Source organism: Xenopus laevis, chromosome 4L (assembly GCF_017654675.1).
Source record: "Xenopus laevis strain J_2021 chromosome 4L, Xenopus_laevis_v10.1, whole genome shotgun sequence".
NCBI classification, from domain to species: domain Eukaryota; kingdom Metazoa; phylum Chordata; class Amphibia; order Anura; family Pipidae; genus Xenopus; species Xenopus laevis.
The window spans coordinates 149,120,690-149,148,095 of NC_054377.1; the positions used below are offsets into that span (position 1 = coordinate 149,120,690).

Genomic DNA, 27,406 nt, shown 5'->3' on the forward strand with positions numbered 1-27,406 from the left:
AAGGAAAAAAACCTCAGCATCTGAGTTTGCTAAACTTTCGAATGCCATGAATCTTGTACGAGGCAATCTCACACTGCAAACATTAGAGGTCAAGAATCTTATTGTAGGCTGCCCCATCATGAATGCTTGTGAGGATGTTTTTTCTTACCCAAACCTACAGCCTCCTCCCCATATCGCTTGACTTGAGGACCACAGCGAGATCTCATTCCATCCTCAAGACAAACACTCTCTCCGTCCTGATCACTGGAATGTTTTGCACCTACACCTTTCTTTCTGACAGTCTGGTCACTCCCTTCCCTTCCTCTTTTTTTTAAAGGGAGTTGGATTTCCATTTCTTCTGTATTTCCCTGTTCTAGTTCACTCTCTTCTTCTCTCACTATTTTCTTTAGTTCCTCCTGCTCCTCTCTTTCAGCTCTGTCTCCCCAGGTCTCAGACTCCTTCTCCAAAACCACAAATTTGTTTTTGGTGGTAATTAAGAATGACGTAGCAGAACCTTCCCCTGGGTCTAACAAGTCAGCCTGCATTTTGGTTTTATTTTTTGTGTTGACTGTCTGCCAGCCATTCTCATCCTTTTTACCTTCCTTGTTGGTATTGCTCCTCACTGCTTTCTCCCTTATCTCTCTGACTGGTTTTGGGTTCTCCTTTCTGCTTGTTCTTACTGCTTTCCCACTTATCTCTCTGACTGGTTTTGGGTTCTCCTTTCTGCTTGTTCTTTCTGCTTTCCCACTTATCTCTCTGACTGGTTTTGGGTTCTCCTTTCTGTCTGGTTTTGGGTTCTCCTTTCTGTCTGGTTTTGGGTTCTCCTTTCTGTTTGTTCTCACTGTTTTCTCCACAGGTTTCTTTGGAACAGTACTACTCTGTGAGTCCCTCACTTCTGTTTCACTTTCCTCACTGGTCTCTCTTTCTGGTGTTACAAAATCCTTCCTCATCTCCTTGTCAATCTCTGGGAAAAGGGTGACTATATTATGGTAGGCCTCAGGGCAACTCCTATGCACGTGTCCCATTCGATTACAGAGATTGCACCTGACATTTACACATGCATCTGCAACATGACCAATTGCATTACATAGGGCGCACCTCAGGACTGCACATGACCTGGCCAAATGGTTACTTGCTCCACATTTATAGCACCTACGGGGCTGCCCAGCATAAAAACAGGTACCTCGTTCTTTCCCAATGAAAAAAAAATTGGGCAGGTGCTGTGGAACGTTACCTGAGATGTTCAACTTAACCTGGGTTTTCCAGACTCCTGCCCAAACCCCATCCTCATCAAAAACCTTAACTAGAGGTGTAAGGACTGTGCATTGCCTGCGCAACCATATGAGAATGTCTTCCTGAGGAATGGCGTCATTCTTTGTTACAATTGTGATGTTTTTTGTCTCAGGCTTTGTCATAGGGATTACCACAAATTGTTCCCAATTTTGGTTACCTGCCCTTTTTTGCATGTTATAGATTCGCCAAAAATTTTCAAGTGCTTCCTGAAGCTTAAAAGTGACATCAAAATCGGTTTCAGTTTGTGCTATAACAGCTGATAAATCCCCAGGCCTGAAACCCATACTATCCAGTATGACTGTTCTTACAAGAAACCTTCTAGATGGAACTTGTTCTTTCTCTCCATCCCATTTAATTTTTACCCAATGTTTCCTCTTAAAGGGTTGGTTATCATGGGACACGTCTGGGGTTGCAAAGAGCCTTCGCTTTCCCCAAAAACTGTTTGCAGTTTCATCCACCCCTCCTACCTGAATAGATTCTACCTCCACTCTCTGCTGTACCTGATCTGACTGACTCTCTATATGACCAACTTGCTCCACCTCTACCCCTGCCTCCTGAGTCACAGACTCTTCCGCTGCATTCTCTTGTTCAGGCTGCACAACCGCACTCTCTCTCACTTCTGTTTGCTCAGCCCGCACTCTCTCTCACTTCTGCCTCTTCAGCTTGACTCTCTCTCACTTCCATCTGCTCACACTCATTCCCATCTGTGACAGGTGCCACACTCTCAGCCACACTCTCAGCCACACTCTCAGCCACACTCTCAGCCACACTCTCAGCGACTTCATTCTGAACACACAAAAGAGATTCTTGAGCCGCCACTTCCATTTTGTCTTCAGATTCTGGGCCACTCTCAGCTGCTTTATGGGAGACCTTCTTGCCCTCTGTTTGGTTCTGGCGCCGGACACTTGGATCTTCTGATGGTCTCACTGCTGCTTTAGGCAACTCTGGAAAGTCCTGATCAGATGAGATTTCAAAGGCGGCTTGAGACGAATCCTCATACCGTAGCTTAGGTCTTGTGCTGGTTTGTGGCAGATTCACCTTGAAGCTTTTCTGTTCTTTTTTCTTCTTTTCTTGCTCCTGAATCTCCTTCTCATCAAAAGTCATGTTCTGCCAATTGACTCTGTCACCTCGTCGTTGCTGCTGCCGCCGGGGAGGCAATGGTTTTGCAAACTCTGGTTCACTCTCAGAAGTGGCCGGACTGTTGGAGGTACTGGATCGGGTCTGGCGCCGCCCAGTAGCAGGATGTGGATACGCTGCTTTATAACCAGAACGCATTGACTCAAACCTTTGCTTGTTTTGATAGATTTCTTTCCACGGCCCGACTTTCCCATACAGTTGGTTTATTCGCTGGTCAATGCTGCTCATTTCATCAAACAAACTGTCTTTCTTTCTCCTGTGAAGCTCAGTTTCCTTCCCATCAGAAAAGGATACGAGGTTATTCAGACACTTTATGGATATCTGCAGTTTTTTCTTTTCATTTTGTAATGTTTGCAGCTCCTTTAAGGCTTCTGCAACCTCCTCTGCAGTGATTGGCTCGTCTTTGCCTTTAATCTTGCCTTTGCATGGAATGGCTCCTTTGCTTGGCTTTGCCACTGTTGCTTTAAATGTTGGCTCCTCCCCCTTCTTCCTCACAAGCTGTTCCTCCTGCACATTCTCTCCCCCTGGTGATTGAGCTGTAACATTGGCTGCACCTGCACAGGTGAGAGGCTCAGTTTGACTGACAGGAGCCTTTGTGATGTCATTGCCGACGCCCCAACTCCTTGTGCAGTGTTTGCCGGCGCCATCTTGGATTCCCCATGCTGAGACTGCAGGTCTGCTGCAACTGTCAGTTCACTTGGCTTCCCAGACTCTCCCAGCTCCACAACACAGACACCTCCCTCCCCAGGGGCCACAGACTCCAACTCCATGTGCATCACAGGGTCTGACAGGGGGGGATCACTGTGTGTTTGGGGTGCAATAAACTTGTGCATTTTATCAGCAGGTTTGTCAGCTGTTTCTTTCTTTTGCAGGGTTTTACTTTCAGTGTCAGTGCATTTACTTAACTCACTCACTGCTGTAACCTGCAGCTGCTGCTGTTTATTCTCTGCACACACAGGGTCACATTCAGGCTTTTGCTCTTTCTTCTTACCTTGTTTCCCTGGGGGTAATGCAGGATTCAGCTTGGATTCTTCCTGGGGGGGTTTCTCAGTGGGAGCCCCACGCCGGCTTCCAACTTCCTGGGCCCGAGCCACTTGTACATTCCTTTGTTTTTGTTTTCTGATCTCAGCCAGACTTTTCTCCATCTCCTCATCACTCTCACTGCTGTTTCTCCTCCTTGATCTGGGGGTTCCCAAAGAAGAGGAGCGTAGCTTTGGCCTTGTATGTTCAGCCGGAAGGCTAGGCCCCAAAGCCTGGGCCTCGCTTTGTCTGGTAGCCCGACCAGCCCTAGCAGGGCCTGGGCTTGTTCCGGACATTGCAGAGCTCTCTGACACACGACTGCTTGCAATGGGGATCAGATAGGATCTGTGCAGCCACTGGGACAGAATGTTCTGTTATACAGATAGCTAGAATCTCAGCTGCCATAAAGCAGGACAGGACTGCTGCTTACAATGGGGATCAGATAGGATCTGTGCAGCCACTGGGACAGAATGTTCTGTTATACAGATAGCTAGAATCTCAGCTGCCATAAAGCAGGACAGGACTGCTGCTTACAATGGGGATCAGATAGGATCTGTGCAGCCACTGGGACAGAATGCTCTGTTATACAGATAGCTAGAATCTCAGCTGCCATAAAGCAGGACAGGACTGCTGCTTACAATGGGGATCAGATAGGATCTGTGCAGCCACTGGGACACAATGTTCTGTTATACAGATAGCTAGAATCTCAGCTGCCATAAAGCAGGACAGGACTGCTGCTTACAATGGGGATCAGATAGGATCTGTGCAGCCACTGGGACAGAATGTTCTGTTATACAGATAGCTAGAATCTCAGCTGCCATAAAGCAGGACAGGACTGCTGCTTACAATGGGGATCAGATAGGATCTGTGCAGCCACTGGGACACAATGTTCTGTTATACAGATAGCTAGAATCTCAGCTGCCATAAAGCAGGACAGGACTGCTGCTTACAATGGGGATCAGATAGGATCTGTGCAGCCACTGGGACAGAATGTTCTGTTATACAGATAGCTAGAATCTCAGCTGCCATAAAGCAGGACAGGACTGCTTTATTATGAGAGAAAGGCCAGTTCATTATACTCCTTTGTGTAAGATCTGAAAATCTAAACAAATAAGCATTTTCCAAATTGCTTTAATTATGTAAATATCTACCATTTTTTGAAGGAAAAAAATAACAAACAAAAGTGCTTCTCTGTTGACAGTGCATATTTAAGAACAAATTACTATGTTTACTTTGTTTTCCGCAGCTTTTTATATTTCGAGTGACCTTTATTTTTTTTTTTCAAAACAATCTTTGCTTTAAGAAGTAGAATAAAAGAACAAGCCTATTGTTTGGCTAAAAAGTAACCATCCACCTCTTATTCCAGTTGTATGACTGTAAATAACATTCACACTGAATGGCTATAAATTATTAGAATTAAAACAAAATAATAAATCCTTTCCTTGAGAGAAAAATGCAGCAAAGGCAGGGGATTGATGAAAGGTACAGGTCAGTACATATTCAAATAGAAGACTGGGGAAATATAAAAAACATGACAAATTTGTTACAATTTAAAGGAAAACTAAAGCTCAACAAAGAATAAGGCTAGAAATGCTACAACTTGGGGATTATTTAGTAAAGTCTGAATGCCAAAAACTCGACAAAAGTTGGTTTTTACTATAAAATCAGAATTTTTAATGGGAAAAAACCTAACATTTTTCAAGATTTAGTATACCCGAGGATGGAAAAAGTCAGAATCCGAAAATCTGCCATCTCAGACCTGCCGAGGTTGTTTATAAGTCAATGGAAGAGTGTCACGGTCAGCACCCAACACCAGGACAAATGCCAAGCACCCTGGTCTCGGCTCGTGTTTCACCTGTAGTGTGACCGCCTTTGGCTTCGGGAGGAGCCCTCAGCTACTTGGATGCCACCAGGACTTAAACGAGGTGCAAGGCTAGAGGTTCTGGATAGACAGAGGGGCACGACTGTTAGCAAAGTCTTTGGGCAAAAGGTTGTGGTGCAAGGTGTAGACAGAATCGTAGTCGGAACAGGCCGGGTCGAAGCAGGCAGAAAGTGAGCGTAAACAAATCAGGCCGGGTCGGGGCAGGCAGAGTTCAAAGCGTGGTCAGGCAGGCAAGGGTCAAAACTGGGAGATCAATAGATGGATTAAGCAGAAGAGATAGTCGGAATTCAGGCAATGGATCAGGATACAGAGGTCAGAATCGTTAGGAACAGGCAGGGGTCACAACAAGTAGTCAGCAGTGTCGGACTGGGACTCCAGGGGCCCACCCAAAAACTTTAGACCAAGGGCCCACCAAAAGACCATAGTCCAGGGGCCACTCTCAGTACTATTATTCTTCCTCTCCTCACGCCTCTATTCTCCTAGTTTCTTTTCAATACATACTATAATCTATTATTCCATCTATTAAGCCTCTTTGTTCTTATAGAAATGGGGAAAGGCCATGAAATCGGCCAAATGTTTAGCAGCATGGGGGCCCACTGGCACCTGGGCAGACCGGGAGTTTTCCTGGTATACTGGTGGGCCAGTCTGACACTGGTAGTCAGGAACAGAATCAAGAACAGGACTAGCAAAGCTAACAGCACCTGGAACAAATCCTATAACAGGCAATGAATCTACACAAGGATGTCCCCTTTAAACATTTGAATTTCTAGCCATTGCGCACTGACGTCACAACGCCAGTGCGCATGCGCCTTTAAATAGTAGAGACGCGCGGCGCGTGCTCATTCGAGAATCACTCTAAGGAGGAAGACGACATGGCGGGCGTCCCCGCCGAGGGGGCGGCAGGCGTCCCTGCCTTCCCCCCACTAGACCCCCAGGGTGAGTCGCTCTTACAAAGAGGTCCCTACCCTTTTTGGAAGTTCCTGTGGTCTGTGCTGGAATTAGCAAGACTATTTTGGACTTTTCAGGCCAAAATCCCAAAAAATCTGTTTTTTTGAAAAAAAGATGGAAAAAAATTGAGCAAAAAACCAACGAAAAATGATTCGGATTTTTCCCTAGTTTTTTTTTCATGTTTGTCCCTGATCTGATTTAATTGTGATTTTTTAATAATACATAAAGTCCAATCATCGATTCTAGTTTGTTCTAACTTTTTTTATTAAAATTATCAGAAAAATTTGGATTTTGATAAGGCCCCTTATGTTGTAGGGTTGTATACCAGCACTTGGCCACCCCATCCCTTTAGCAGGGAAGATCCACAGAACTCTGAGACAAATTCTAATATCCTCATATTTTGCAAAAGGGGGTACATTATTAATTATAATCCACAAGTTTCAGTGAGTCATGTGACAGAAATGACATCACAAAGCTCCAATTATAACTGATGACATCACTAACCATCATTTATAAGGATATAATTTACAGGATATTCATGGCGTTTGTGTATTATATACAATATAAAGATATCCCATGTAAGACCCTACTCCTTTGGTTGTCAAGGGAATACTGAGAGCTGTAGTTACATATCAGTTGAAGGACCAAAATAGGCGATACGATGGGGTTATGATGTTCAGGGTACAGTTATGTTACTGGGGTGGAACTGGGTGGATTTCTGTCCAGTTTTCACACTGGAATATTAGACAGAAACTTTGGAACCTTGAAAATTGTAGAAACTCTAGATATGGGCAACTGACCAGTGTATTGTTCTAGGAAGATGCCATCTTAGCCTAATAGGACAAGTAGATGGACTCCACAAAGGAACAGTGGTTGATGCCTCTTAAAGGGCTTGTTCACCTTTAAATTAACTGTTAGGGGCCGATTCACTAACTTCGAGTGAAGGATTCGAAGTAAAAAAACTTAGAATTTCAAAGTTTTTTTTGGGCTACTTCGACCATCGAATGGGCTACTTTGACCTTTGACTACGACTACGACTTCGAATCGAAGGATTCAAAGTAAAAATCGTTCGACTTTTCGACCATTCGATAGTCGAAGTACTGTCTCTTTAAAAAAAACTTCGACCCCCTAGTTCGCCATCTAAAAGCTACCGAAGTCAATGTTAGCCTATGGGGAAGGTCCCCATAGGCTTGCCTAACTTTTTTTGATAGAAGGATATTCCTTCGATCGTTGGATTTAAATCCTTCGAATCGTTCGATTCAAAAGATTTTATCGTTCGATCGAAGGAATAATCCTTCGATCGTTCGATCGTACTATCTGCACTAAATCCTTTGACTTCGATATTCGAAGTCGAAGGATTTCAATTCCCAGTCGAATATCGAGGGTTAATTAACCCTCAATATTCGACCCTTAGTGAATCAGCCCCTTAGTGTGATGTAGAGAGTGATATTCTGAGACAATTTGCCACGAGTCGGAAGAAGAAGGCAAATAATTCAAAACTGATATAAAAGAAAAAAACGAAGGCAAGTTGAAAAGTTGCTTAGAATTGGTCATTCTATAACATACTAAAAGTTATCTTAAAGGTGAACCACCCCTTTAATATTTTCTGAAATTACACATTTCTGATAAAAAAAACCTTGCTTTTCAGATTGTAGTTAATGGGTAAAACACTAAGCCGTGAATATGCAGCCATTTTAGTCAGATTGTTATTGTATCATTGCACTTAAAGGAGCAGTACAGCTATGGGATCTGTTATCTGGAAACCCATTATGCAGAAAGTTCCAAATTAAAGAAAGATTGTCTCCCATAGACTACTTTTTATCCAAATAATCCAAATGTTAACATGATTTCCTTGTTCTGTGTAATAATAAAACAGTAACTTGTACTTGATCCCACTAAGATATAATTAATCCTTTATGGAGGCAAAACCAGCCTATTGGCTTTATTTAATATTTATATAATGATTTTCTAGTAGACTTAGGGGCATATTTATCAAAGGTCGAAGTGAAAATTCGAATTAAAAAAAATCGAATTCCGAGCTATTTTTTGTGTACTTCGACTAGGGAATAGTTCAAATTTAATTTGAACTTGAAGAAAATTTGAAAATTCGAATATCGAAATTTATCATGTCTTTAAAAGTAAGACTATGAGGGACCTCCTATTTGGAGTCAATTGGTGGACTTTGAAAAATCAAGGTTTGTTTTTTTTTGATCGAATATGATGTTACTTCGATTCGTACGATTTGAATTCAAACGTAAACTGCTTATTCACCCGGGAATTTTTTTTATATATAAATTTCGCTTGGTCTTTTTTTATTCGAATTTCAACGTTTCTTTGCGTTCATCCCTCGTCTATGCAAAGTCCCGTCTAATCCCAAAAGACCTATGGAAGTTTTCCAAAAGAATGTCACTGCTAGGAAAGATGTGTAGATTAGTTAAATAGTCTATATACATAGGGCACTTTCATTTGCTGCTGTTCCTGTCCATTTACACCGTTCCCTTGTACTCTAATACAAACTGTGAAATGATGGTTTTGTCTTGTGACCTTGTGCTGGGGGCATAATTATCTTTATATCGTTTGTGAGAGAGGCCTAATAATCTGTGTTCATTAAGGGTTGAAATGCCAGAAATAACTAGAAAACGTTTTCCTCCTTCATTACGTGGGATTTCAGAGGTTCTTCAAGATTTATTGCTCCTTTATTTAAGGGTAGGACTACACAGACGTTTTCAGCGCGATCCAACGCGCTGCGACATAACGCCAGCGACATATTGCATTCGATGGAAATAAGGTAAGAGATAGAAATTTGTTGATCCGACGCGACACAACCATCGGATGTCGGAAGTTTCCAGATAACTATATATACACAAAAAAAAATGGGACTTAACCTCCATGTGCTAGACCCAATCGTACTTTAAATGACAAAAGTCACCCACTATAATTAAGATAAAAAGCAATGTTTATTTACCACCAGTTTCCAGATAACTGATCCCGAACCTGTATTAAGAGCGATCACATGATTAATTAATTCATACACCGGTTATATACAGATTAGGCTTCTCCTGTGTATACTAGCCAGCCTGAACCCAAGTTCTAAACGCCAGGGACAGTTCCCCTCAATCAGTTCATATTTCTACAGTCTTAAAAAAGACAACTACTGTATAAAATGTACCACTATCTACGTTTAATTGTAATAGTGGACAATGGAAGTCAGGCTGTCTGATGGACAAGTCCAACCCTAACTTTAACAACCAAGCAATGGATTTTGCAGTACAAGTATGGGAACCCGTTATCCGGAAACCCGTTATCCAGAATGCTCCGAACTATGGAAAGGCTCTCTCCCATAGACTCCATTTTAATCAAATAATTAAAAATGTTTCAAACGATTTCCTTTTTCTGTGTCATAATAAAACAGTAGTTTGTACTTGATCCCAACTAAACTTAATCTTTATTGGAGGCAAAACCAGCCTATTGGGTTTATTAAGGGGCAGATTTATTAAGGGTTGAAATGAAAATTTGATTTTCAAATTTTGGAATTTATTTTTTTTTGGTCAAAACGCTCAAATTCCAATTGTGAATCTTCCAAACTCAATTCTAGTTTTAATTGTAATTGTAATTTCAATTTTGAGTTATCATACTTTTTCATGGCCCTTTAAGAACTCAAATTCGACTATTTGCCACCTAAAACCTGCTGAATGACTGTATAAGTCAATGGGAGAGGTCTAGTTTGCAGCCTTCCTGAGATTTGAGTTTTTTTCTGGAGAAAAAAACATGAATCAATATTTTTAAATTTGATTCGAGTTTTTCTAATCCGAATCAAATTCTATTCGAGTTTGAGCTGAGAAATTCTGATTTTATTAATCAATTTCAATTGGTCGAATTTCGAGTTTATGGGAGTTTTAAAAAAGTGACATGAATTAGAAATTCGACCTTTGATAAATGTGCCTGCCGATGTTTACATGATTTTCTAGTAGACCTAGGGGCAGATTTATCAAGGGCCGAATTTTGAGGTGATGGGAGTTTTTTTTTAAATCCCATCAACTCGAAATTCGAATAAAAAAAAGACCAACTGAAATTTATTTAAAAAAATCAAATTTTTTACCTTTGAGTATTTGATCGTTTGAATCGAATTTGGATTGCATTCGATCGAATTCGTAGTATTCGAAAGTATTTTCAGATTTGATTTTTCAAAGTCCATCAAATGACTCCAAATAGGTTCTAGGAGGTCACCCATAGGCTAAAACAGTAATTTGGCAGGTTTAAGATGGCAAATAGTTGTAGTCGAATTTTTAAAGAGATAGTACATGATACATTTCGATATTCAATTTTTCAATTTTTTTTCAAATTCAAATCAAATTTGGACTATTCCCTAGAAGAGGTACACATAGGGGCAGATTTATCAACGGTCGAGGTGAATTTTCGTATTCAAAAAATTTGAATTTCGAGCTATTTTTTGTGTACTTCAACTGGGGAATAGTCCAAATTCAATTTCAAGTTGAAAATTTTGAAAAAATTCGACTATCGAAATTTATCATGTACTGTCTGGTTAAAAATTAGACTTTAATCATTTGCCATCTAAAACCTTCCAAGTTGTTGTTTTAGCCTATGGGGGACCTCCAAGAACCTACTTGGAGTCAATTGATGGAGTTTGGGGAAAAACTTTGATTCGAATTTGATCGAATGCGCTATTACTTTGATTCGTACGATTCGAAAAAAAACTTTGGTCGGTCTTTTTGAATTCGAATTTCGAATATGCCCCTTAAGTTAGCTCAAAATTCAAATTTAAAAATTCTATTTTTCAGTTCTACCCTTGATAAATCTGCCCCCTAAGGTATAAAGATCCAAATTACAATATGATCCATGTTCTGGAAAACCCCAGGTCCCGAGCATTCTGGATAACAGTTTCCATACCTCCACCAGAAAAACGAACACAATAATATCTTGTTTAATTGCAAAAGTTTGGCATTTTTTTAAAAAAGGTATCAGTCAACAAAAAAGGAAAAGAGAACCATTTACTGGAAAGTATAAAGTCATTGTAGCTGTATCCTGTGTATGTACAGTGTCTTTTGCCAGAAACTGTGTGACTGCTGTTCAAGGGCTTTCAATATCAAAGCAGAAAAACACAAGATGATATAATCACTCTGAGGATAGTTGAAATAATTGATATCTCTCCTTATGAATCTTGAAAACACTTACCTGAATGGGGCCGAGATGTAAAAACCATCTGTCTGCCTGATCCCATTTGTACTAATTTCATTTACTTGACAAACTGCTAGCAGATGCTAATTAAAAATAATTCCCCGTCATGTTACGGATGGCAGAATCTATAATAAGTGGCATTTTCCAACTACTAACAACGTATCTGGGAGGGATATTTATAAAGGGGTGTAAAAAAAAACAGAATTGAAATACTGCAAAGAAAGCCATGTGCTGTCAAGCTTTTTATTATTATTATTCCGCTATGTATTGATTTCATGAGAATGTATTTAATGTCTATACAATTCAAAGGTTTTAGCTTGAGAATTTTCAGCAGTTTCTGTAGCTTTTTACTCAGCATTTAAGCATCACAATTCATTCCAGAGTGTATCTGGCACCTGCTTTTGTGCCATTAAGGGGGTGCTTCATCTTTAAGTTAACTTTAGTACTGGTTTTAAGCAACTTTTAAATTGGTCTTCATTTTTTATAATTTTTTAATTATTTGCCTTCCAATTATTTTCAGCTTTAAAATGGGGAGCTCTGACCCCCATCTAAAAACAAATCTATTCAGGACTCTCCTATTCATATTCCAGTGTCTTATTCAAATCAGTGCATGGTTGCTAGGGTAATGTGGACCCTAGCAACCAGACTGCTGAAATTGCAAACTGGAGAGCCGCTGAATAAAAAGTTAAATAACGTAAAAATCACATAAAACAACTAAATTAAAACCAAATGCAAATTGCCTCAGGATATCACTCTCCATATCATACTAAAAGTTAATTTAAAGGTGAACAATCCCCTTTAATAATAATACCTCTCTCTTGGTTACAGATTGTATCTGTGGCTCTTAAAGGAACAGTAATGCTTAGGACCTGAGGTTTTCCAGATAAAGGATATTTTTTCGTAATTTGGATCTTCATAATTTAAAGTCTACTAGAAAATCATGTAAACATTAAATAAACCCAATAGGCTGGTTTAGCTTCCAAAAAGGATTCATTATATCCTACATTGGATCAAGTTATTACAGGGAAATCAATTTTAAAAATCGGAATTATTTGGATAAAAGGGAGTCTATGGGAGATGGCCTTCCCGTAATTTGGAGCTTTTTGAATAAAAGGTTTCCGAATAAAGGATCACATATACTCTTAGCAACTCCAGAATAATTCCTGGTAGAATTCATTACGACTAGGGAAAAAAATTGTTGTGCTTTACAAGAAAAAATGCCAATGCAATCTATGGGAGAAAGCCTTTTCCGTAATTCAGTGTTTTCTGGATAATGGGTTTTCAGATAACAGATCCCATACCTGTATAATGAATGAGCCATGCGGTCTCAGGGCTTCTTGGCGTCTCCTGTGGAGCCATCATTGGTGCAGGACTAGTAAGGGGTAGTTAGATCCTGTCACCAGTTTCTCTAGGAGAGAAAGACAGATTAAGGCTACCTATATGAGCAACTTTTGGCTCCACAGAAGAGAATTAGTGATTTGATCACAAAGGATTGTTGCCTAGTCAGGGAACCAGAGAGAGGTAATTGGGAGTAGTTAGACTTCCACTTGTGTTCCACTAAGAGGTGTCCCCATAGGAAACAGGAGAAACTCTGGGTGCACTGCTAACACCCCTCTATCAAGCTCTACAGCGCTACCAATGGTCTTTATTGTGAGTATACACTGACTGCTCTTCCATGATTGTGTAGGGACCTATAGGATATACTATCCCTATAGAGTTAATTCCCTACCTTTTGTATGTAGTTCTCTTTTAACTTGTTATTGGGCCAAGCCCTTCTAACTGGTAAAGTGTAACATCCTCACCTATTGGACAAAGAGTGTAATGACACTCCCCTGCCACACTGCTATATAGTGTTGTGCCGGGAGTGTCCTCTTCCTCTTTGGCTCCTGGTGCTGCTCCTAGGTGAATCGCCATTGAGCCTGGGATCACCATAGGCCCCAGTAAGCACCTGACCTGACACCTTTGGTGCTAAGTCGGGGACCAGGTAACCCCATGAACAAGGAACAGCTAAGATAGTAAGATCTTGTTATAGACTCTCTAGGAGAGAAAGACAGAGAGGTGTAGCAGAAAGAGCAGTTGTCGCTCCAACGAGGATTGTAGGAGGAAGTAGCTTCCCACAAGGCCTGTTTGCCTTTAGAGCAGGGAACTCAGTTGATAGGCATCTAGGTTAGCAAAGGACTAACTGTACCCTACCTGATCGATCCCGATCCCCTCACTGGCAACGTCAGTTAAACGGGGAATTGATGTACACCTATCTGCAATATCCTTTGGGAGTCGCATCTGTCTGACTGTGAGCCTTGTATTGTCCAAAGTGATTCCATCTGCTGTGTCGTATACATCTTTGTAAGTAAACCTGTGGTCATTTGCCTCTGGCATAATAAATCTGTGCTCCTGTTTTACCTTTTAAGAACCTCCTGGCGTCCATTATTCTATTTTTACACTTATATGCCTGTGAGTTGTAGTTCAACTACATTTTAAAGGGGAAGCTTCCATTTGGCGAAGGCTCTGCCCTGGGTGAAGATTCGCAATGTAACCCATGCTCACTACCTAGCTGGTCACCCTTAACTCCTAATTGGCAGAATAGGCCAAGAAAGCATTACAATTGTACTCTGTACAATTGCTATTCTTCTTTGTGGAGTAATATAATAAATAAGTTGTATGGTTAAGTTGCAAGAACCACTGGCACCCATTCATTATTAATGCCACTGATTACAGTGTGTTACACCGTGCCTCCACACCATCGCGAGGGCTCACCCCCTGAGGATTAGAGGTCTCACCTGGAGCAAATATTGGGGTAAAGCTTATGATGCCGCTCATTTTACTATAGCCTTACAACTGTATACAGATAAAAGAAGGAGAATTTACTGCAATCTATGGCCAATGACCACACATTTTTGCAAGTATTTTAAGAAACAATTTGGTTAACCAAATGTTAGTATTAGACATTACATACTAAAAGCTAACTTAAAGGTGTACCACCCCTTTAATGGCGGTAACCAGTTCAGCAAATATTTTCACTGCTTTTTTTTTTTATTTACCTTTTTGCTAATACTAACCCATATTGCCTACCATAACACGTGTATATGAAAGACATATATCCTTTTTCATAGATTTGGTATAAGAGCGTATTCTATTGAGTGGTTAATATTGCTCTTTGAGTTGTTCCCAGTATCTTCTTTCTGATGCGGCTTCTGCTTTAAGCGTTACATTTCATCTCCTGGTACGAGCGCAGAACACAAGATGCTCATGATAACAGAATCAAGCCCAACTAGAGTCACAGATAATGTGCTTGTGGCTCAAATATATATATATATATATAATTATTTTTTTTGGTATTGGTATCTCCGCTCGGCAAGAAGTCATTTTATAAAACTTTATTATAAGCTGGTTGAGAAGATTTCAGTTCTTTATGAAAGAAATGGAATTATATGTTTTGATATAATCTCTCCATAGCAAAACTCGCTGTCCTGCTATTATTTCTGATGAAACCGTAGGATAAAGGTCCGAGTGTGAAAGCAACTGCTGAGATGATACAAACCTCTATTAAATTCTACGCTCCTTTATTAAATTTTTTAATCAACTATCTGGTAAAAGTTTTGACAGTTAAGTGCCAGACAATAAAATCTGTACACATGATAGTAACTTTTCCTATGGCTGCTGTGAGACGCAATTATTTTGGGCTTTGTTATGGGGTACAAAGGGGTGTCCCATTGATTCACTTTACCTGTGCATCACAAAGCACAACTTTGAAATAACTATGAATACAAAGTTGCTGCAGATCTCTGTACTGGAGTTGGCCTAGAGGTTATGTAATCAGTCTATGATGTTGGATCCCTGGTGGAGACCGTTGTACCATTTATGTGGCAACTGCCTGGTTCTGTAAAAGGGCTTTGCACCATTTAAAGGTGAACTAACCCCCCCAATAAGAAAAGCCTCTACCTACTACCCTAGATAATCCCCCCATCCTGTTTCCCCCGCAAAGTTCATTACCCCCGAAAGTGTTCCAAATACATTGCTTACATATCTTTGCAGTGTAAGAGCAGTGGAGCTCATGGGTGCCATCTTCCAGATTCGGATTTCACACACAGTTTTTATGCGACAAAATATATAATGAAACTCTAGAGCAGGTGTTAAAGATTCTCAATGTGCAATTATGTTTCGCAATGCAATAAAGACCTAATGAAGAATATAGTTACATAGTTACATAGTTAAATCCGGGTGAAAAAAAGACAAAGTCCATCAAGTTCAACCCCTCCAAATGAAAACCCAGCATCCATACACACACACCCCTCCCTACTTTCACATAAATTATATATACCCATATCTATACTAACTATAGAGCTTAGTATCACAATAGCCTTTGATATTATGTCTGTCCAAGAAATCATCCAAGTCCCTCTTATAGTCATTAACTGAATCACCCGCAGTGCATTCCCCAACCTCAGTGTCCAACTACGTTGCTTCAAATGAAAGTTCTTTTCTTCTAGTCTGAAGGGGTGGTATCTGGTACGGTGATACACGGTGATATTACATTGTGACATGCAAATTTTTATTCACAAAGTTTTGGACTTTGTGAATTGTATTACATTTCCCCCTAAAGTTGGTCTTTCAATCAGGGTTGGACTGGGCCAGTGGAACAATGCCCCACCCCGGCCCGTTTGCTGATACTTCTAAAGAATGCATTTTGTGCTGCAGGGACTGCCAATAGGGTTGCTAAATGGCAGGTACAGGTATGAGACCTGTTATCCAGAGTGCTCAGGACCTGGGGTTTTCCAGATAAGGAATGGTATGGATCCCCATACCTTAATTTTAATAGAAAATCATGTAAACATTAAATAAACCCAATATGATTGTTTTTGGGATCTTTCCATAATTTTTATACCTGGGGCAAATTCACAAAAGTGCAGAAAACTGGCTAGCGAAGGCTTTGCCACACTTTGCCACACTTCGCCAGGCGTAGTTTCGCCAGGCGTAGTTTCGCCAGGGCTGCGCAAATTCACGAAGTCCAAAGTTACGCTAGCGATGCCTAATTAGCATACGGTATGCAGTTAAAGTGCAATGGACGTGTATGCTGCAGCAACTACATTACATCTACACAAGGCCAGGAAAACTTAATAAAATTAAATAGAGGTCTTATATTGCCCTACACATGTGCCCATTGTATAGTTTAGGTTCCAAATGTAAGGGGGAAGGAGGGTACCCCAAAAAAATTACTTTTTCAGCCTATCACCCAGTAAAAAAGTAAAAAACGCCAAATTGAAAAATTTTCAACTATTTTTGAAGAAAGTCCTATTTACTCTATTGCACTTCACCTGGTCTAAGCTGGAGAAGTCAAGTCTGGTGCAAGAGGTAACGTTCAGTAAAATGCGCAAGTTAGTGAATTAGCGTAGTTACGTCCCTTCGCTAGAACGCAACTTTGCCTGGTGTTAGAGTATGTCTAATTTGCTAGTGAATTTACGCCAGCACCCGTTAGTAAATTGGCAAAGTGGCAAAATGACGTCACGCTGGTGAATTTTCACTATCGTTAGCCTTTAGTAAATTTGCCTCCTAAAGTCTACTAGAAAATCATTTAAACGTTAAATAAACCCAATAGTCGTTTCCAATAAGGATTAATTATATCTTAGTTTGGATCGAGTACCAGGTACTGTTTTGTTATTACACAGATAAAAACATTTTAAAAATGATTAATTATTTCAAACACCAATGTTTTTTTTTTTTTTACTATAATGGGGGGACCCTGACCATCAAAATTTTTTTGTAAACTTTTTTGGGGGTTGGGGCTGGCCACCTGGGTTGCCAACTTTGCTGATGGCTAAACCCAAACAAGGGGGGGGGGGCATATAACATTGGGGTGGAGTAGTGATGTAGGAACAGGCATGATGACATCAGAGGTGGGCACAATGATGTTGGTGAAGTTATGACACCAGGGCAAGGTTATTGAATCACTTAGATGCAATTGGCTGGATTTCTATCCAGTATTCTCAATGTTTTAAAGTGTTGATGCCCAGTTCAAAACCACACAGGTGGCAACCCTATCTCTAGCTATATTCTGCTTGATGATTAAGCCCAAGCCTTTAATTACATGTATGAGATCTATTATACAGAAATCAGTTATCCAGAAAGCTCTGAAATACAGCAATGCTAATTTAGAAAAAAAAACATTCTTATTTTTGATTGATTTCGTTTTTTTTTTTGTATCTGTAATAATAAGAAATATACTGCACTTGATAACAGCATGCACTCTGATATAGTGAAAATCCAATTTATTTGTGCAACAGGCGAAGCAAAGTTTCGGGCTTAACCTTTCACCAAGCTTGATAAAGGGCTGGTTAAGCCTGAAACGTTGCTTCACCTGTGGAAAAGAATTTTCACCATATCTGAGTGCTGCTGAAATGTGTCAGACCTGAGCAGACAGAGTCACAGTCAGCACCCGATGCTACAAAAAGCGGTGATGATTGTGTAGCACTACTTTGTGGGGCACATTTACTTAGCTCGAGTGAAGGATTAGAATGAAAAATACTTTGAATTTTGAAGGGTTTTTTTGGCTACTTCGACCATCGAATTGGCTAATTCGACCTTCAACTTCGAATTGAACGATTCAAACTAAAAATCGTTCGACTATTCGACCATTCGATAGTCGAAGTACTGTCTCTTTAAAAAACCTACTTTGCCACCTAAAACCTACCGAGCACCAATGTTAGCCTATGGGGACCTTCCCCATAGGCTTTCTAAGTAATTTCTGATCGAAGGTAAATCGTTCGATCGATGGATTAAAATCCTTTGAATCGTTCGATTTCGAAGGATTTAATTCTTCGATCGAACGATTTTTCCTTTGATCGTTCAATCGAACTAAATGTGGTAAATCCTTCGACTTCGATGGTCGAATATCGAGGGTTAATTAACCCTTGATATTCGACCCACAGTAAATGTGCCCCTGTGTGTTTGTGAACTGATAATAACTTTAAACTGAGTATCTTAGTATTTAAATGCTTTTCATATGTGGCCAGATTATTGTTCGGGTTTCAAAAGGCTGAAAACCGAACAGAAAGTTCAGACCCGAACAGGCCTTACAAAAACTAAACTCAAAACCGAGCAGGTAACAACCCTATGGCCACCATAGTCGCATATTTATATGTGGGCTGCTTTTACTCCCAGTCTGGCCCTGCCGGCGGGTGCATCTTTACTGTGTGCCCTACAGGCTTGTGTTGCTCACTATTGTGTCTCACTGACTCACGTTATAGAGAAAGGCTGGGCCCGGCTTTTGTCAGCATGTAATGTAAACACAGGGGAGGCCGGCCATGTGACGTGTTGCTAGGCAACACCCAAGCTGCCTCTATTTCCTGATTCATTGCAACTGCTGCTCTCATCAGCTTCTATATGAACCCTGGAATGATCTGAACCCCAAAGCAAGCCCCAGCCATCAGCACTAGCCCAAGGTAAGCCACGCTTATGGACCTTAGCCAGACAACCCTGTTATATAGTGAATAAAGTACCCCCTCTTGTAAAATATAAGGATATTATAAGTTACCGAGGAGTTTCAACTCCGAGGTAACTTCTAATATCCTTATATCCTTATATTTTGCAACTGGGGGTACTTTATTTATTATAATACACAAGTTTCAGTGAGTCAGTGACAGAGAGTCAGTGACAGAAATGACATCAGAACTCACCGTTTATAACTGATGACATCAGAACTCACTGTTTATAACTAATGAAATCAGAATTCACTGTTTATAAGGATATAATTTACAAGATATTCATGGCTTTTGTGTATTATATCGTAATACAACTTTGTAATGAGAAGCCTTTGCAATTATATTGAATTATGGGCTGAATTTGCACATGGCACTGAATAAGTGATTTTAACATTACCCCCTTTACTTTTACACTGTAGAATTGTTGTGCTGGGTCCTGCTTAGCTCTTGTATTGCTCGTAGGCTGCTTTTGTATGTAAATCGGTATATTCTATGTATAAACCCATGTATTGTACAGCACCAGGGCATAGCTACAGTGGAAGGAGGTATAGGGGCCCAATGAGGCCATAATTCAAGTACAATTTCTATAAATATTGCTAAAACTGGTCAACTTCTGGATATTATGGGGGGCCAGTAAAATAGTTTGCTGTGGGACCCAATAACATCTAGTTACACCCCTGTATAGCTCTGCGGAATATGTTGGTGCTTTATAAATATGTTGTAATGATAAGAATCAAATAATAAGCAAAATGCTTCATTATATTCCTCACCCAGGTGACTACGTTCTAAGTATATATACATGTACAGGTATGGGATCCGTTATCCGGAAACAAGTTATCCAGAAAGCTCCAAATTATGGGAAAGCCATCTCCCATAGACTCCATTTTATCCAAATAATACACATTTTTAAAAAATTATTTCCTTTTTCTGTGTAATAATAAAACAGTCGCTTGTATTCAATGTATAAACCCATGTATTGTACAGCACCAGGGCATAGCTATAGTGGAAGGAGGTACAGCGGCCAATGAGGCCATAATTCAAGTACAATTTCTATAAATATTGCTAAAACTGGTCAACTAGAAAGTTATCCAGAAAGCTCCAAATTATGGGAAAGCCAACTCCCATAGACTCCATTTTATCCAAATAATACACATTTCAAAAAAATTATTTCCTTTTTCTGTGTAATAATAAAACAGTCGCTTGTACTTGATCCCAAGATATAATTAATCCTTATTGGAGTCAAAAGCAGCCTATTGGGTTTATTTAATGTTTAAATGTTTTTAGCAGACTTAAAGGAGAAGGAAAGTTTTTTTCCGTTTGGGGGTGCCAAATATTATGCACCCCAAGTGACTGTATTGACTTATTTGAAACCCTGGGCCGGTGCTCCTATCAGCGGAAAACTGCACCTGCCCGGGGTTATACCAGCGAACACCACGGAGTCATTCTCTTCCGGTTTCTTCTTTTTTCTCGCGGCTGCACATGCACAGTAGAGCGAAAAGCCGAAAAGTTGGCTATTTCGTTCTATTGCGCATGCACCTGCCCCGGGAAATTTATAGATATCCAAATTAGAGAACGATCCCTAATCCTGAAAACCCCTGGTCCCAAACATTCTGGATAATAGGTCCGATACTTGCATATGTGTATTGGGTCTGTGTGTATATCTGTGTGTAAATGTGTTTGTGTAGATGAGCGTGTCTCTGTAAGATGCATGCAGTTGGTCTTAAATTCTCTTCCCGATATAACAACCTCCCTCCCTTGTTGTGTCTAAATTAGAACTCCTGCTGCATAACTTCAATTCATTCCCAGCTTTACATAGGGGCCTGCAAGCTGGTTCTCTCCAGCTGTTGCTGAACTACAACTCCCTTCACTGCACTACCATTCCCAACATTCCACCATAGCTGCATCAGAATGTGCAAGCAAGCTATAGCTGTATCTGCACCACTGCCCTGGAATGCTGGGAGTTGCAGATTAGTATGATCTGTAACTTTACAGCTTGCAGATCTTCTATCATTGGATTCTGGTTGTTCAGCACAGAGAGAAACAGATACAGCTTTCTTTATAAATAACTGCACAATTAGTGAAAATGTAATTATTGCATATTGCAAACTTGCGTAGCATAACAAATTCTTTCATTAGGTAAACTATTATATTTATGTTTACATCCCCTTTAATGAATTACAGGTATGGCATCTGTTATCCAGAAACCCGTTATCCACTCTAATAATAGAACTCGAACAATTCAAACTAAAAATCGTTCGACTATTTGAGCATTGGATAGTCGAAGTACTGTCTCTTTAAAAAAAACTTCAACCACCTACTTCGCCACCTAAAACCTACCGAACCTCAATGTTAGCCTATGGGGAAAGTCCCCTTCTAGCCAATTTGTTATCGGAGGAAAATCGTTCGATCGATGGATTAAAATCCTTAGAATCGTTCGATTCGAACGATTATTCCTTTGATCATTTGATCGAACGAATAGCGCTAAATCCATCGACTTCGATATTCGAAGTCGAAGGATTTAACTTCGACGGACGAATATCGAGGGCTAATTAACCCTCGATATCCGACCCTAAGTAAATGTGCCCCATAGTGTTCTGTGCTCATCTCTGATTAGCTGGCACATCATATTCTAATTTATGCTTATCTCTAATTGGAGCATTATCTGGTCTATCAAACACTGATAACCTGGGCAAGATAGTAAGTCCCTCCGTTTTCACTTGCTGGGCTTACTACAGAGCAGAAATCACATGCTGCATACAAAAGGGTGCAATTTCTGGCACTGAGAAAAGTTTAATTTTTGTTTAATTTTTTAGCTAACAGGGCATTATGCCAGGAATGGTATGATGCAGGGATGCACCGAATCCAGGATTTGGTTCGGGATTCGGCCAGAATTCGGCCTTTTTTAGGAGGATTTGGATTCGGCCAAATCCTTCTGCCCGGCCGAACCAAATCCGAATCCTAATTTGCATAGGAAGGGAAATCACGTGACTATTTGGTCAACAAGGAAGTAAAAAATGTTTTTCCACGTTTTCCTTTCCCACCCCTAATTTGCATATGCAAATTAGGATTCAAATTCTGTTCGGGATTCGGCGGAATCTTTCACGTAGGATTTGGCGATTTGGCCTAATCCTAAAAAGTAGATATGGCGCATCCCTACTATGATGCCTTTATTTTAGACACATCGGGGCAGATGTATGAAGGGTCGAATATCGAGGGTTAATTAACCCTCGATATTCGACTAGGAACTAAAATCGTTCGACTGCGAATATCGAAGTCGATCGAAGGATTATTCGTTCGATCGAACGATTTAATCCTTCGAATCGAGGATTCGAAGGATTTCAATCCAACGATCGAAGGAATATCCTTTGATCAAAAAAACTCAGGCAAGCCTATGGGGACCTTCCCCATAGGCTAACATTGAGTTCGGTAGCTTTTAGCTGCCGAACTAGGGGGTCGAAGTTTTTCTTAAAGAGACAGTACTACGACTATCGAATGGTCGAATAGTCGAACGATTTTTAGTTCGAATCGTGCGATTCGTAGTCGAAGTCGTAGTCGAAGGTCAAAGTAGCCCATTCGATGGTCGAAGTAGCCCAAAAAACACTTCGAAATTCGAAGTTTTTTTAATTCGAATCCTTCACTCGAGCTTTGTAAATGTGCCCCATCATCATCGTTAATAGACAATAAATGGGTTTTCCAGTGAAAAGTGCATTTTGGCCTGCGAAATCCTCCTAATGCTCACCACAAAAATCAATGTATCGCCCCAGCACTAAATGAACTGTAAGCTCTGTTGCATTTCATTTGTTACATCTGACCCTGATCACAATTATAGCTCTTTTATCATCCATGCATTGCGTGTTCTTCCATGTAGTGAATCTCTTTATAAAACTTATTGGCTTAGACTTCACCCTACATGCATTGCAGATAGTATTAGCTAAACAGGAGCTTAGCCTAATCCCTGCTGCTGGGAATAAATGTAAGAGCTGAATGTACAACTTCAGCCTACTGCTGGCATCCAGTTAAACAGCACTGTATTCTATATTTTATATTCTCGTTCCTTCTGCTATTAATATAAAGTGTTTCAACCTGAGATGCTTGTCTACTAAGGGGTGTTTTGTTTTCTGCATTTAACAGCCAGGCCTTTTTACTGCATACGTATGTAAGGCCTATGCTGTGTGTATCTATTAACTGGATATGTATTTATTAAAGGGGTTGTTCACCTTTAAATTAACTGTTATTATAATGTAGAGAGGGATATTCGAATTTGCAATTGGTTTCTATTTTTTATTATTTGTGGTTTTTGAGTTATTTAACTTTTTAGTCAGCAGCTCTCCAGTCATTAAATGGGAAGGTGCAAGTGGATTGGTCAGCTCTTTCACTTCTTTTCGTTGTTAGATATTAATCATTTGACCCTGCACGCCATCCCCTGTGTTTGATGGGAGGTGCTCCCCAATACCTAATTTTTCTATAATAACATTTCGCAATCGCTTACGTTTTTTTGCGACAAAATATTTAACGAAACTCCAGAGCAAATGTTAAAGGTTCACAATGCGCAATTAAGATTCGCAATGCAATAAAAGCCTAATGAAGAATATTACATTGGAACGTGCACATTTTTATTCGCAAAGTTTTTCTCTTTGTAAATTTTATTACATTTCCCCCTTAAAGTATGAAAATCCAAATGACAGAAACGCCCCTTATCCATAAAGCCCCAGGGTCCCTAACATTGTCGATAACCGGCCCCATAGCTGTATAACTATAGCAGCCATGCTTGGGACATCTCCCAAATAGTGATGGGCGAATAAATTTGCCTGGAGTGAATTCGCTACGAATTTCCATGCTTTGCCGGTGGCAAATAAATTCGCAAAACTCCTTCCCCCTCCCCTACCCCTATTGTTTTTTTTTTTGTATCCCTTTCCTATGTGCCGAAAATTTGTTTTTGTTTGTTTTTCATCTCTCTTGGTTTTTTTTTTTTCCTTTCTTTTCTTTAAAAAAAACAAATCGAAAATAAAAATACATATAACAGGCATATTCAACCTGCAAAAAACAAAAAAATAAATAAATAAATAAATTCGCAAAACTCCACTGAAAATTTGCTGCCGAAAATTGTTGGATGCCCGTGTCACAACCGTCACGCGCCAACACTATTCGGACGTCCATTCACTTTAACGCCGGTGTCAATTTTCGAATATTTTTGGCCGTTTTGCGAATTTCGCGGGCAATTCGACCATCGAAAAATGGTAGAAATTCACCCATCACTACTCCCAAATAGTTAGGGGCACATTTACTTAGCTTAAGTGAAGGAATAGAAGAAAAAAAACGTTGAATTTCGAATGTATTTTTTGGCTACTTTGACTATCGAATTGGCTACTTCGACTATCGAATTGGCTACTTCGACTTCGAATCGAACGATTCGAACTAAAAATCGTTTGACTATTCGACCATTCGATAGTCGAAGTACTGTCTCTTTAAAAAAAAACTTCGACCCCCTACTTCGCCACCTAAAACCTACCGAGGTGCCATGTTAGCCTATGGGGAAGGTCCCCATAGGCTTTCTAACAATTTTCTGATCGAAGAAAAATCGTTCGATCGATGGATTAAAATCCTTCTAATCGAACGATTCGAAGGATTTAATCGTTCAATAGAACGATTTTTCGTTCGATCGAACTATTTGCGATAAATCCTTTGACTTCGATGTTTGAAGTAGAAGGATTTATATTCGGCAGTCGAATATCGAGGGTTAATTAACCCTCAATATTCGACCCTATGTAAATCTGCCCCCTATTATCAGTCAAGTTTCTGTGTATTTGGGATGGAACACAGTGAAAGGGAGTGAGATTGTCTGTGGTGCTTCATTGTGGGGAACCATAAGCCATAAAAGACCATTAAATCCTTTAGAGAAATGAAATGTGTGTATTTTGTGCAGTCAATGTGATACCCCAGGTTTTCTCCTGTTACTTCCCAATGTGCTGCTGCTGCTGCTGCAATTCAAAGATCTCTGCAGCGAGAGCCCCGCTGACATGTGTTTACTGTGCTTGTTGCCATGGCGACGAGCACACAAAGCGCTGCCATACGGACGAGGAGAAGCTGTAAGTGCTCTTCTGTTAATGTAGAATTTGATACATCTACGCAAAGTAATTGCCACCCACATGGTCAGAGTGTTTCACTTGCTCTTATGTATAAAGTACTTCTTAGATGGAAAGGTGAACGTTTGTAGCAATGTGTTTGAAAGCAAAAACCATGTAGAAAGCAGGATTTCCAAGCAAACGCTTTGTAGCTGCCCCAGAACTGCAACTGTCATTCGCTTTCTGTGTCAGGGTAGTGAGAGTTGTAGTTTATCCAATGTGTCTCTTCCAAAACCAATGAAATCATTTTCTCTTTCCCAATGCTACAGGGGCCGGGGCATAAATATGCGGGGGTACCTACACTTTTACAGCTTTCGGATGTTGAGAGTTGCAGTTAAAGGGGTTGCTCATTAGTATGTTATAGAATAGTTAATTCTAAGCAACTTTGCAATTGGCCTTCATGATTATTTTTTACATTATTTGCTGTCTTCTTCTGACTCTTTCCAGCTTTCATATGGGGGTCACTGACCTCATCTAAAAAAACAAATGCTCTGTAAGGCTACAAATGTATTGTTATTGCTACTTTTTATTCCTCATCTTTCTATTCAGACCTCTCCTATTCATATTCCAGTCTCTTATTCAAATCAATGCATGGTTGCTAGGGGAATTTTGACCCTAGCAACCAGATTGTTGAAATTACAAACTGGAGAGCTGCTGAATAAAAAGCTAAATAACTCAAAAACCACAAATAATAAAAAATGAAAACCAATTGCAAATTGTCTCAGAATATCCCTCTATACATCATACTAACAGTTAATTTAAAGGTGAACAACCACTTTGAACACTTTTTTTCAGTTTAGTTGTTTTCAGATTGTTCCCCAGACTTTTTTCAATTACTTTCCATTATTTATTTTTTACTGGTTTTTTTTTTCAAAATCTAAGTTTAAAGTTGAATGTCCCTGTTTCTGATGTTTGAGTCTGACAGCTCAGTAATTCAGGTGCACACTCTGAACTGTTACAATTTTGCAACATTAAGGGCAAGGCCAGACGTGGCGTTTTTGCGGCGTTTTTACATTGCGTTTTTAAAAAAGAACAGCCAGCCGTAAATACGCATAAACTTCACTACTACTGAAACTAATGGAAAATGCACTATGGCAATTCACACAGGCAAGCTGAAATCCGCCACAGGACACCAGTATTGGCATTTTTTAGCAGATAGGCCAATACGTCAAGAAACTACCAAATCAATAGGCTCTATGGGATCTGCACGTTTGAAACCACACTGTACGTAAATACGCAGCGTATTTTAAATATGGCGTCCAAATTCAATGAGAACAATGAGAAGTGCATGTTGGGAAAATAATTGTACATGCTGAAAAACGCATGTTGACGGTCGCGTGTGGTTTCAGTAGCGTATTTATGCCTGGCTGTTCTTTTTTAAAAACGCAACGTAAAAACGCCACGTCTGGCCTTACCCTTAGTTGATCCATTTCTCAGCAGCATCTCTGGAGTATTAGTAACTATTGTATCAAGTCTAACAGCTGCCTGTAATGAAACCCAGAGATTCTGCTCAGCAGGGACAAAGATAAGAAATGTATCAACTAAATGTATCCATTTAGAGCAGTTTACAGGGTCGGCGACCCCCCCCCAGGGCTGCTTCAGAAGGTGAAAAAAGACACTTGACACTTCAATATGAGCAAAAAGGTCACACATAGAAAATAGAAAGTCATTGGAAAAAGTCATTATTTCTGGTGATCTATCTGAAAACAACTAGTTGTTTGAAGGTGAACAACCCCTTTAAGTGAGATGAAGGTCCACGGGTTTGGCACACATGAATTATGTGTATAAAATATGCAACTTTACAATTTGTACCTTTTTTTTTCCTGATTCTGTGGGTCCTGTCCAAGTGCTCTCTCTCTCTCTCTCTCTCTCTTCACTGATTGGTTACGAGGCAGTAACCAATCAGAGACTTGAGGGGGGCCACATGGGTCATATCTGTTACTTTTGAATCTGAGCTGAATGCTGAGGATCAATTACAAACTCTGTGGTACTATTAGCAGTATCTACATCTAATTGCTAAGTGGTCCCCGATGTCAGAGTTCTCTTCTGATATTTGTTATGTGCCTTGTTTTCGCCCATAGCAATCACTGCCCTTGCAGATTTGTGCCTACATACAGTAATATACATTTTGTCATATACATTTCAAGGCCAGCTGGATTTTTTGCCTGACTGAGCCATTTTCTGATGTTCTTTGGCTCTTTTGTTTCTGCTTTTGGCCCATACACAGGCCACTGGGCTGCCAAATTAAGCAAAAGTGGGCAGCTAATATGGTTGCTCATTAAAAGGGTGGTTCACCTTTAAGTTAACTTTTAGTATGTTTTAGAATGGCTAATTCTAAGCAACTTTTCATTTGG

At 40.1% G+C, this 27,406-nt stretch overlaps 1 protein-coding gene across 1 annotated transcript in view; it reads left to right on the forward strand.

Moving 5' to 3' along the window:
* Positions 1–18,769: 18,769 nt before the first annotated feature.
* The window catches only part of LOC108714735 (protein CFAP20DC-like), a 208,921-nt gene continuing 200,284 nt past the window's right edge, over positions 18,770–27,406 (forward strand). The window contains exon 1 of the mRNA XM_041590936.1: positions 18,770–18,891. The gene's annotated coding sequence lies outside the window, so the exon portion shown is untranslated. The remainder of the gene's footprint in view (positions 18,892–27,406) is intronic.